Consider the following 12709-nt stretch of genomic DNA (forward strand, 5'->3'; position numbering starts at 1 on the left):
GAACGCTGTGAGAATTCAGGAAATCGGGAGAATGAACACTAACTGAATGCACTGAAGTCCAAAGTGTGAATTCTGCGTGAATTCAAGGAACTCAGGACCATGAATGCCGAATACCATGAAATCACTGATGTCAGGAGTGTGAAGGCTGTGTAGATTTACTGAAATCTGGAGTGTAAACACTCTATTAATTCACTAAACTCGGGAGTGTGGCTGATGTGTGAATTCACTGAACTTGGGGAAGTGAATGCTGTGTGAATTCAGAAAATCAGGAGTGTGAACACTAATTGAATATGCTGAATTCCAGAGTATGAATGCTGTGTGAGTTCATGGATCTCAGGACCATGAATGCTGTGTGTTACCACTGTTGTCAGGAGTTTGAAGGCTGTGTGAATTTACTGAAATCAGGGGTGTGAACACTATGTCAATTTACTGTGCACAGGATTTTTACTGCAGTGTGAATTCACTGTACCTGGGGCAATGAACGCTGTGAGAATTGAGGAAATAAGGAGGGTGAACACTAATTGAATGCACTGAAGCCTGGAATGTAAATGCTGTGAGAAGTCATGGAACTCAAGACCATGAATGCCGTGTGAAATCACTGAAGTCGGTAGTGTGAAGGGGGTGTGATTTGACTAAAAGCGGGAGTATGAATGCTGTGTGAATTCATTGAACTTGGAAGTGTGAATTTTTGGTGAATTCACTGTTCTCGGGAGTGTGAACACTGCATAATTGCACTCAACTCTGGCATGTCAATGCTCTGTGAATTCACTGAATTCAGGAGCATGATCACTGTGTGAATTCAATGAATTCAGGAGCATGAACACTTTGTGAATTCACAGAAATTGGGACTGTGAATGCTGTGTGAATTGACTGAATTAAAGAGCAAGAATGCTGTGGGAATTCACTGAAATTCGGAGTGTGAATGCTGTGAGAATTCACTGATCTTGGGTGTGTGAATACTTTGTGAATTCAATGAACTCAGGAGTGTGAACATTGTGTGAAATCACTGAACTCAGGAGCATGAAAGCTGTGTGAATTCACTGAACTTGGGAGTGTGAACATTATGTGAATTCACTGAACTGGGGAGCGTGAATGCCGTGTTAATTCACAGAACTCAGGTGTGCAATTGCTATGTGAATTCACAGAATGGCGAATGTGAACACTGTATGAATTCACTGAACTCAGAAGTGAGAACGCTGGCTCAATTCACTCTTCTTGGGAGTGTGAACGCTGCATGGATTCACTCAACTCTGGTATGTGAATGCTCTCTAAATTCACTGAACTCAGGAGCGTGATCACTGTGTGAATTCACTGAACTCAGGAGCTTGAACGCTGTGTGAATTCAATGAATTCAGGAGCATGAACACTTTGTGAGTGCACTGAAATTGGGTTTGTGAACACTTTGTGAATTGACTGAACTCAGCTGTGAAAACACTGCGTATTATCGGGATTGTGAATGTTGTGTGAATTAATCAAACTTGGGTGTCAACATTGTGTGAAATCACTGTATCTGAAGCTGTTACCTCATTGTAATTTCATTGAAGCCAGAAGTGTGAATGCTGTGTGAGTTCACTGAACTCGGAGTGTGAACACTGTGAATTCGCTGAACTAAGGAGTGTGGATGCTGTATTAATTCAGTGAACAGAAGTTTGCCTTTGCTGTTAGAATTCACTGAATGCAGAGTGTGAACGCCACATGAATTCACTTAAATCAGGAGCATGAATACTGTGTGAATTCGCTGAACTTGGGACAGTGAACGCTGGGTCAATTCAGGAAAAAGAGAGTGTGAACACTAACTGAATACGCTGAAGTCTGGAGTGTGAATACTGTGTGAATTCATGGAACTCAAGACCATGAATGCTGTGTGAAATCAGTGATGTTGGGACTGTGAAGGCGTTGTGAATTTACTGAAACTGAGAGTGTGAATGCTGTGTGAATTCATTGAACTCAGGAGCATAAGCACTGTGTGAATTCACTGTATTCAGGAGCATGAATACTTTGTGCATTCACTGAAATTGGGACTGTGAACACTGTGAATTTACTGAACTCGACTGTGAAAATGCTAACTGAATGCACTGAACTCTGGAGTGTGAATGTTGTGCGAATTCATGGAACTCAGGACCATAAGTGCTGTGTGCAATCAAAGATGTTGGGAGTTTGAATGCTGTGGGAATTCACTGAAATTGGGAGTGTGAATGCTGTCAGAATTCATTGAGCTTGGGTGTGTGAGTGCTCTGTGAAATCAATGAGCTCAGGACTGGGAAGTCTGTGTGAATTCACTGCATCTGGGAGTGTGAATGCTGTGTCAATTCACTGCAGTTGGGAGTGTGAATGCTGTGTGAATTCATGGAACTCAGGACCATGAATTCTGGGTGAAATCACTGATATTGGGAGTGTGAAGGACGTGTGAATTACTGAAATTGGGAATGTGAACCCTATGTGAATTTGCTGAACCTGCATCTGTGAATGCTGTGTGAATTCACTGAACTCAGGAGTGTAAACATTGTGTGAATCCACTGAATTCAGGAGCATGAACACTTTGTGCATTCACTGAAATTGGGACTGTGAAAATGCTAACTGAATGCACTGAACTCTGTAGTGTGAATGCTGTGTGAATTCATTAAACTCAGGACCATTAATGCTGTGTGCAATCAATGATGTTGAGAGTTTGAACACTGTGGGAATTCACTGAAATCGGGAGTGTACATGCTATAAGAATTCACTGAGCTTGGTTGTGAAAATGCTCTGTGAAATCAATGAACTCAGGACTGTGAAGTCTGTGTCAATTCACTGAAGTCAGGAGTGTGAACGCCTTGTGAATTCACTAAACTTGGAAGAGTGAATGCTGTGTAAATTCACTGAAATTGGGGGTGTGAACATTGTATTAATTCATTAAACATGGGTGTGAAATCGCTTTGTGAGTTCACTGAATGGCGAGTGTGAATGCTTTGTGAATTTATTGAGCTCAGGAGCGCGATCACTGTGGGAATTCACTGAATGGTGAGTGTTAACGCTGTGAGAGTTCATTCACCTTGGGGCAGTGAACGTTTTGTGAATTCTGGAAATCGGGAGTGTGAACACTAATTGAATACACTGAAGTCTGGAGTGTGAATGCTGTGTGAATTGAAGGAACTCAGGACCATGATTGCTATGTGAAATCATTGATGTCGGTAGTGTGAAGGGTGTGTGAATTTACTGAAATCAGAAGTGTAAATGCTGTTTGACGTCACTGAACTCAGAAGTGTGAACACTGGATGAATTCCCTGTTCTCGAAATTCTGAACGCTGCACGAATTTGCCCAACTCTGGCATGTGAAGGCTCTGTAAATTCACTGAACTCAGGAGTGTGAACGCTGTATTAATTCACTGCACTCGGGAGCATGAACACTGTGGTAAGTCACTGAATGTGGGAGTGTGAATGCTGGGTGAATTCACTCATTTTGGGAGTATGAAAGCTGCATGAATTCACTGAACACTGGCGTGTTAAAGCTTTGTGAATTCACTGATCTCAGAAATTGTGAACACTTTATTAATTCAGTGAACACAGGTGTGCGATCACTGTGTGAACTCATCGAATGGGAGGTGTGAATGCTGCATGAACGTACTGAACACTGGAGCATGAAATTCATGGAAATCAGAAATGTGAGTGCAGTAAGAATTCACTGCGCTTGGGTGTGTGAATTAACTGAACTCAGGAGTGTGAAAGCTGTGTGAATTCAGTGAACTTGGCATTGTGAAGTCTGTATCAATTCACTGAAGTTAGGAGTGTGAACGTCTTGTGAATTCACTAAACTTGGAAGAGTGAATGCTGTGTAAATTCACTGAAATTGGGGATGTAAACGCTGTATTAATTCATTAAACATGGGTGTGAAATCACTTTGTGAGTTCACTGAATGGCGAGTGTGAATGCTTTGTGAAGTTATTGAGCTCAGGAGTGCGATCACTGTGGGAATTCACTGAATGGTGAGTGTTAACGCTGTGAGAGTTCATTCACCTTGGGGCAGTGAACGTTTTGTGAATTCTGGAAATCGGGAGTGTGACCACTAATTGAATACACTGAAGTCCGGAGTGTGAATGCTGTGTGAATTGAAGGAACTCAGGACCATGATTGCTATGTGAAATCATTGATGTCAGTAGTGTGAAGGGTGTGTGAATTTACTGAAACCAGAAGTGTGAATGCTGTTTGACATCCCTGAACTCGGGAGTGTGAATACTGGATGAATTCACTGTTCTCAGAATTCTGAACGCTGCACGAATTTGCCCAACTCTGGCATGTGAAGGCTCTGTAAATTCACTGAACTCAGAAGTGTGAACGCTGTATTAATTCACTGCACTCTGGAGCATGAACACTGTGGTAAGTCACTGAATGTGGTAATGTGAATGCTGGGTGAATTCACTCATTTTGGGAGTATGAAAGCTGCATGAATTCACTGAACACTGGCGTGTTAAAGCTTTGTGAATTCACTGATCTCAGAAATTGTGAACACTTTATTAATTCAGTGAACACAGGTGTGCGATCACTGTGTGAACTCATCGAATGGGAGGTGTGAATGCTGCATGAATGTACTGAACACTGGAGCATGAAATTCATGGAAATCAGAAGTGTGAGTACAGTAAGAATTCACTGAGCTTGGGTGTGTGAATTAACTGAACTCAGGAGTGTGAAAGCTGTGTGAATTCAGTGAACTTGGCATTGTGAATGCTGTGTTAATTCACTGAAGTCAGGAGTGTGAACACTGTGCGAATTCATGGACCTCAGGACCATGATTGCTGTGTGAAATCACTGATGTTGGAACTGTGAAGGCGATGTGCATTTACTGAAATTGGGCATGTGAACACTGTGTGAATTCACTGAACTCAGGAGCATGAACACTTTGTGCGTTCACTGAAATTGGGACCGTGAACTCTCTTTTATTTCACTGAACCCGACTGTGAAAATGCTAACTGAATGCACTGAACTCTGTAGTGTGAATGCTGTGTGAATTTATGAAACTCAGGACCATTAATGCTGTGTGCAATCAATGATGTTGAGAGTTTGAACACTGTGGGAATTCACTGAAATCGGGAGTGTATATGCTATAAGAATTCACTGAGCTTGGTTGTGAAAATGCTCTGTGAAATCAATGAACTCAGGACTGTGAAGTCTGTGTCAATTCACTGAAGTCAGGAGTGTGAACGCCTTGTGAATTCACTAAACTTGGAAGAGTGAATGCTGTGTAAATTCACTGAAATTGGGGGTGTGAACGCTGTATTAATTCATTAAACATGGGTGTGAAATCGCTTTGTGAGTTCACTGAATGGCGAGTGTGAATGCTTTGTGAATTTATTGAGCTCGGGAGTGCGATCACTGTGGGAATTCACTGAATGGTGAGTGTTAACGCTGTGCGAGTTTATTCACCTTGGGGCAGATAACATTTTGTGAATTCTGGAAATCGGGAGTGTGAACACTAATTGAATACACTGAAGTCCGGAGTGTGAATGCTGTGTGAATTGATGGAACTCAGGGCCATGAATGCAGTGTGAAATGACTGATGTCGGGAGTGTGAAGGCTGTGTGAGTTCACTGTACCCTGGAGTTTGAATGCTGTATTAATTCAATGAACACAGGTGTGCGATCACTGTGTGAATTCATCAAATGGGGAATGTGAACGCTGCATGAATTCACTGAAATTAGAAGCATGAACACTGTGGGAATTCACTGAAATTGGGAGTGTGAATACAATAAGAATTCACTGAGCTGAGTGTGTGAATGCTCTGTGAATTCACTGAACTCAGGAGTGATCACTGTGTGAATACACTGAACTCAGAAGCATGAACAATTTGTGAATTCACTGAAATTGGGACTGTGAATGCTGTGTGAATTAATTGATCTCAGCTGTGAAAACGCTGTGTATTTTCACGCAACTCGGTTTTGTGACCACTGTGTGAAATTATTAAACTTGGGTGTGGCCACATTGTGTGAAATCCCTGTTTCTGTGACGGTGAACACTTTGTAAATTCACTGAAGTCGGAAGTGTGAATGCTGTGTGATTTCACTGAACTTGGGAGTGTGAACACTGTACAAATTTAGTGAACACAGGACTGTGATTGCTGCGTGAATTCACTGAATGGCGATTGTGAATGCTTTGTGAATTCACTGAACTTGGGAGTGCGAACACTAACTGAATACACTGAAGTCCGGAGTGTAAATGCTGTGTGAATTCATGGATCTTAGGAGCATGAATGCTGTTTGAAATCACTGATGTCAGGAGTGTGAATGTTGTGTGAATTCACTGAACTCAGGAGTGTGAACACTGTGTGAATTCAGGAAATCAGGAGTGTGAACAATTACTGAATACATTGAAGTCAGGAGTGTGAATGCTGTGTGAATTCAAGGAACTCAGGACTCTGAATGATCTGTGAAATTCAATGTAATTGGGACTGTGAGTACTCTGTGAATTCACTGAACTTGGGAGTTGAACTGTATGTTAATTCACTGAAGTCGGGTGTATGAATGCTCTTTTGAATTCACTGAAGTCGGGAGTGTGAACATGGGGTGAATTCACTCAACTCAGCTGTGAAAATGATGTGTATTATCACTCAATTTGGGATTGTGAATGCTGTGTTAATTAATTCAAATCAGGCATGCCAATACTGTCTGAAATCTCTGTACCTGGGTCTGTGAACACTTTCAAAATTCACTGTAGTCGGGATTGTGGTTGCTCTGTGAATTCACTGAAGTCCAGAGCATGAACGTTGTGTGAACTCACTGAAATTGAGACAGTGAATACTGTGATTTCACTGAACCCGGGAGAGTGAGCACTAACTGAATTCACTGAAGTCTGGAGTGTGAACTCTGTATGAATTCATGAAACTCAGATGTCTGAATGATGTGTGAAATCACTGATGTCTGGAGTGTGACGGCTGTGTGAATTTACTGAAATCGGGAGTGTGAACACTGTGTGATTTCACTGAATCCGGTAGTGTGAATGCTGTGTGAATTCACTGAACACGGGTTTGCAATCGTTGTGTGAATTCACTGAACTCGGGATTGTTAACACTTTGTGAATTCACTCAGATCCAGAGCAGGAACACTGTATGAATTCACTGAAATCAGGATAGTGAACACTGTGTGAATTCACTGAACTTGGGAGAGTGAACATTGTGTGAATTTACTGAAATCAGGACAGTGAACACTGTGTGAATTCAGTAAACTCAGGAGTGTGAACACTGTGTGGATTCACTGAACTCTGGAGTGTGCAAACTGCTTGAATTCAATGAAGACATGAGTGTGAATGCTGTGCAAATTAATTAAGTTAGGAGTGTGAACGGTGTGCAAATCGACTTAAGTTTGGAGCGTGGTCGATGTGTGAATTCACAGGGCTCGGGAGTGTGAACGCCATGTGAATTCACTGAAATTGGGATCCCAAATGCTCTTATGAATTCACTAGCTTGGGAGTGTGAACAACATGTGAATTCAATGAATGCCAGAGCGTGAATGTTATGTGAATTCACTGATGTTGGGATTGTGTATGCTGTGTTAATCAGTGACCTTTGGCATGTGCATGCTGTGTGAATTCACTGAACTCAGGAGTGTGAATGCTGTGTGAGTTAATTGAACTCAGGTGTGTGAACACTTAGTAAATTAACTGAACTCGGGAGTAAATTAACTAAACTCGGGAGTTTGAACACTATGTGAATTCAATGAACTTGAGGCTGTGAACTCTGTATTAATTCATTGAAGTTGGGAGCATGAAAGCTGAGTGAAATAATTGAAGTTGAGTGTGTGAGCACTGTGCAAATTCACTGAAGTCAGGAGTGTGAAGCTGTGTGAATTCACCGAACTCAGAAGTGTGAGTGCTGTGTGAATTCACTGAAATCTGGAGTGCAAATGCTGTTATAATTCACTGATCTTGGGAGAATGACCACTGTGTAACTACATTGAACTCAGAAGTGTGAATGCTGGGTCCTTTCTCTGAACTCAGGATTGTGAAAACTGTGTGAATTGACTGATTTCCAGAGCATGAGCGCTGTGTGAATTCGATGAAATGGGGACTGTGATCACTGTGAATTCACTGAACACGGGAGAGTGAGAGCTAACTGAATTAACTGAAGTCATGAGTGTGAACGCTGTGTGAATTCATGGAACTCAGGACACTGAATGATGTGGGAAATCGCTGATGTCAGAAGTGTGAATGCTGTGTGAATTTACTGACATTGGGAGTGTGAACACTGTGTGATTTCACTGAACTCGAGCTTGTGAATTCTGCGTGAATCCACCAAAGTTCAGAGCATGGACATTGTGTGAATTGACTGAAATTGGGACAGTGAACACTGTGAATGCACTGAACATGGAGGAGTGAGAGCTAACTAAATTCACTGAAGTCAGGAGTGTGAATGCTGTGTGAATTCATGGAACTCAGGACTCTGAATGATGTGGGGAATCACTGATGTCAGGAGTGTGAACGCTGGGTGAATTTACTGAAATCAGGAATGTGAGCAATGTGTGGTGTTGCTGAACTCGGAATTGTGAACACTGTGTGAATTCACTGAAGATTGGAGTGTGAAATCTGTGTGAAGTCACTGATAACAGGACAATGATTGCTGTGTGAATTCACTGGAATCAGGACAGTGAACACTGTGTCCTCTCATTGAACTTTAATTGTGAACACTGCCTGAATTCACTGAAGTCCAGAGTGTCAACACTGTGTGAGTTCACTGAAATCAGGAATGTGAATACTGTGTGATGTTGCTGAACACGGGAGCATGAATGCTGTGTGAATTCACTGAACTCGGGAGTGTGAACACTGTGCCCTTTCTTTGAAATCGGAATTGTGAACACTGTGAATTCACTGAAGCCTAGAGTGTGAACACTGTGTGAAGTCACTGATATCAGGACAGTGATTGTTTTGTGAATTCACTGAAATCAGGACAGTGAACACTGTGTCCTTTCTTTGAACTTTGATTGTGAACACTGCCTGAATTCACTGAAATCCAGAGTGTGAACACTTTGCGAGTTCACTGAAATCAGGTCAGTGAATGCTGTGTGAATTCACTGAACACAGGATTGTGAACTCCATATTAAATCACTGAACCTGAGACTGTGAACACTTTGTGAATTGAATGAAATTGGGACTGTGAACGCTGTGTGAATTCACTGAACTTGGGAGGGAGAACGCTATATGAGTTCACTGAAATGTGACTGTGAATGCTGAGTGACTTCGCTGATCTCAGGAGCATGAACACCGTGTGAATTCACTGAAGTCTGGAGCATAAACAATGTGTGAATAAACTGAAATCAGGGCAGTCAACGCTGTGTAAATTCACTGAACTCAGGAGTGCAATCGCTGTGTGAATTCACTGATGGGGAGAGTGAACGCTGTGTAAATTCAGTGAACTCAGGAGCGTGAACACTGTATGAATTCACTGAAGTCATGAATGTGAAGGCTGTGCAAATTCATGGAAATTGGGAATGTGAATAGCATGCAAATTCACTTATGTTGTGAGTTTGATCACTGTGTGAATTCCCTGAACTCGGGACTGTGAACACCATGTGAGTTCACTGACATCACGACTGTGAATGCTGTATGAATTCACTGAGCCTGGGAGTGTGAACGCTTCTTAAATTAACTGAACATGGGAGTGATTTAACTGAACTTGGGAGTGTGAATGTGAGTTAATTGAACTCAGGCATTTGAACACTGTGTGACACCATTGAACCTGGGACTGTGAACGCTTTGTGAATTCACTGATGTTGGGAGTGTGAACACTGTGAAAATTCACCAAACTCAGGAGCATGAAAAATTTGTGAATTCACTGAACTCAAGAATGTGAAGGCTGTGTCCTTCCTTCGAGCTCGTGAACACTGTGTGAATTTACTGAAGTCCAGAGTGTGAACACTGTGTAAATTGATTGAAATCAACACTTTGTAAATTAAATGAACTTGGAAGTGTGGATGTTATGTAAGTTAATTGAACTCAGGCATGTGGACGCTGTGTGAAATCACTGAACCTGGGACTGTGGATGCTTTGTGAATTCACTGATGTAGGGAGTATGAACACTATTTGAATTCACTGAAATCCAGAACATGAACACTTTGTGAATTCACTGAAATTGGGAATGTGAACGCTGTGTGACTTCACTGAACTTGGGGGAATGAACACTGTGTGATGTAAGTGAACTCGGGAGGGTGAACATTGTTTGAAGTCACTGAATTGTGACTGTGAATGCAGTGTGACTTCTCTGAACTCAGGCGCATGAACACTGTGTCCTTCCTTTGAGTTCTGGATTGTGAACACTGCGTGAAATCACTAAAGTCATGAATGTGAAGGCTGTGCAAATTCAAGGAAATTGGGAATGTGAATAGTGTGCAAATTCACTTAAGTTGTGAGTTTGATCACTGTGTGAATTCCCTGAACTCGGGACTGTGAACACCATGTGAGTTCACTGACATCAGGATTGTGAATGCTGTATGAATTCACTGAGCCTGGGAGTGTGAACGCTTCTTAAATTAACTAAACATGGGAATGATTAACTGAACATGGGAGTATGAATGTGAGTTAATTAAACTCAGGCATTTGAAAACTGTGTGATACCACTGAACCTGGGACTGTGAACGCTTTGTGAATTCACTGATGTTGGGAGTGTGAACACTGTGAGAATTCACCAAACTCAGGAGCATGAAAAATTTGTGAATTCACTGAACTCAAGAATGTGAAGACTGTGTCCTTCCTTCAAGCTCGTGAACACTGTGTGAATTTACTGAAGTCCAGAGTGTGAACACTGTGTAAATTGACTGAAATCAACACTTTGTAAATTAAATGAACTTGGAAGTGTGGATGTTATGTGAGTTAATTGAACTCAGGCATGTGGACGCTGTGTGAAATCACTGAACCTGGGACTGTGAACACTTTGTGAATTCACTGATGTAGGGAGTATGAACACTATTTGAATTCACTGAAATCCAGAACATGAACACTTTGTGAATTCACTGAAATTGGGAATGTGAAACTGAAATCAGGACAGTGATCGCTGTGTGGATTCACTGAACCCGGGAGTGTGAACTCTTCATGATTTCACTGAAGTCATGAGTGTGAACACTGTGCAAATTCACTGAATTTGGGAGTGTGAATGGTGTGTAAAAACATTTACATTGGGAATGTAATCGTTGTGTGAATACACTGAACTTGGGACTGTGACTGCCACGTGAATTCACTGAAATCAGGAGTGTGAACGTTGTATGAATTCACTGAGCTTGGGAGCATGAATGCTATGTGAATCCAATGAACTCGGGAATGTGAACATTTTATAAATTAACTGAACTCGGGACTGTTAATGCTATGTGAGTTAACTGAACTCGGGCATGTGAACACTGTATGAAATCACTGAACCTGGGACTGTGAACACTTTGTAAATTCACTGATGTCGGGAGTGTGAACACTCAGTGAATTCACTGAAATCAAGAACATGAACACTTTGTGAATTCACTGAAATTGGGATTGTGAATGCTGTGTGAGTACAATAAATTTGGTATGGTGAACACCATATGAGTTCACTGAATTGTGATTGTGAACACTGTGTGACTTCACTGAACTCAATAGTGTGAACTCTGTGCCCTTGCTTTGAACTCGGGATTGTGAACAGTGTGTAAATTTACTGAAGTCCGGAGTGTGAAGGCTGCGTGAATTCACTGAAATCTAAACAGTGAATGCTGTATGAATTCACTGAGCTCGGGAGTGTGAAAACCATGTGAATTCACTGAAGTCATGAGTGTGAATGCTGTGCAAATTCAGTGAAGTTAAGATTGTGAATGGAGTGCAAATTCACTTAAATTGGGATTACGAACACTGTGTGAATTCACTGACATCAGGACTGTGAATGCTGTATGAATTCATGGAGCTTGGGAGTGTGAATGCTTTGTAAATTGCCTGAACTCAGGACTAAATTAGCTGAAGTCGGGAATGTGAATGCGATGTGAGTTAACTGAACTCAGGCATGTCAGCAATGTGTGAAATCACTGAACATGGGACTGTGAACACGTTGTGAATTCACTGATGATGGGAGTATGAACACTGTGTGAATTCACTGAACTCAGGAGCATGAACACTTTGTGAATTCACTGAAATTGGGAATGTGAACGCTGTGTGAATTCACTGAACTTTGGAGAATGAATGCTGTGTGACTTCACTGAAATTGGGAGGGTGAGTGCTGTATAAATTCACTGAATTGTGACTGTGAACATTGTGTGACTTCATTGGACTTGGGAGAATGAACGCTGTGTGACCTCACTGAACTCGGGAGTGTGGATGTTGTGCCCTTGGTTTGAACTCGGAATTGTGAACAGTGTGTGAATTCACTGAAGTCCAGAGCATGAATATTGTGTGAATTAACTGAAATCAGGACAGTGAACACTGTGTAAATTGACCGAGCTCAGGAGTGTGAATGTCGTATTATTTCACAGAATCCGGATGTGTGATTGCTGTGTGAATTCACTTTAATAGGGAGTGTGAATGCTGTGCAAATTCACTGAACTCGGGGGTGTGAACAATGTGTGAATTCACTGAAGTCATGATTGTGAATGCTGCACAAATTCAGGGAAGCTGGGAGGGTGAAAGGTGTGATAATTCACTTATGTCAGGAGTGTGATTGCTGTGTGAATTCACTGAACTCGGGACTGTGAACACCATGTGAATTCACTGACATCAAGAGGGTGAATGTTGCATGAATTCATTG

This window comes from Cetorhinus maximus, chromosome 8 (genome assembly GCF_964194155.1).
Source record: "Cetorhinus maximus chromosome 8, sCetMax3.hap1.1, whole genome shotgun sequence".
Lineage (NCBI taxonomy): Eukaryota > Metazoa > Chordata > Chondrichthyes > Lamniformes > Cetorhinidae > Cetorhinus > Cetorhinus maximus.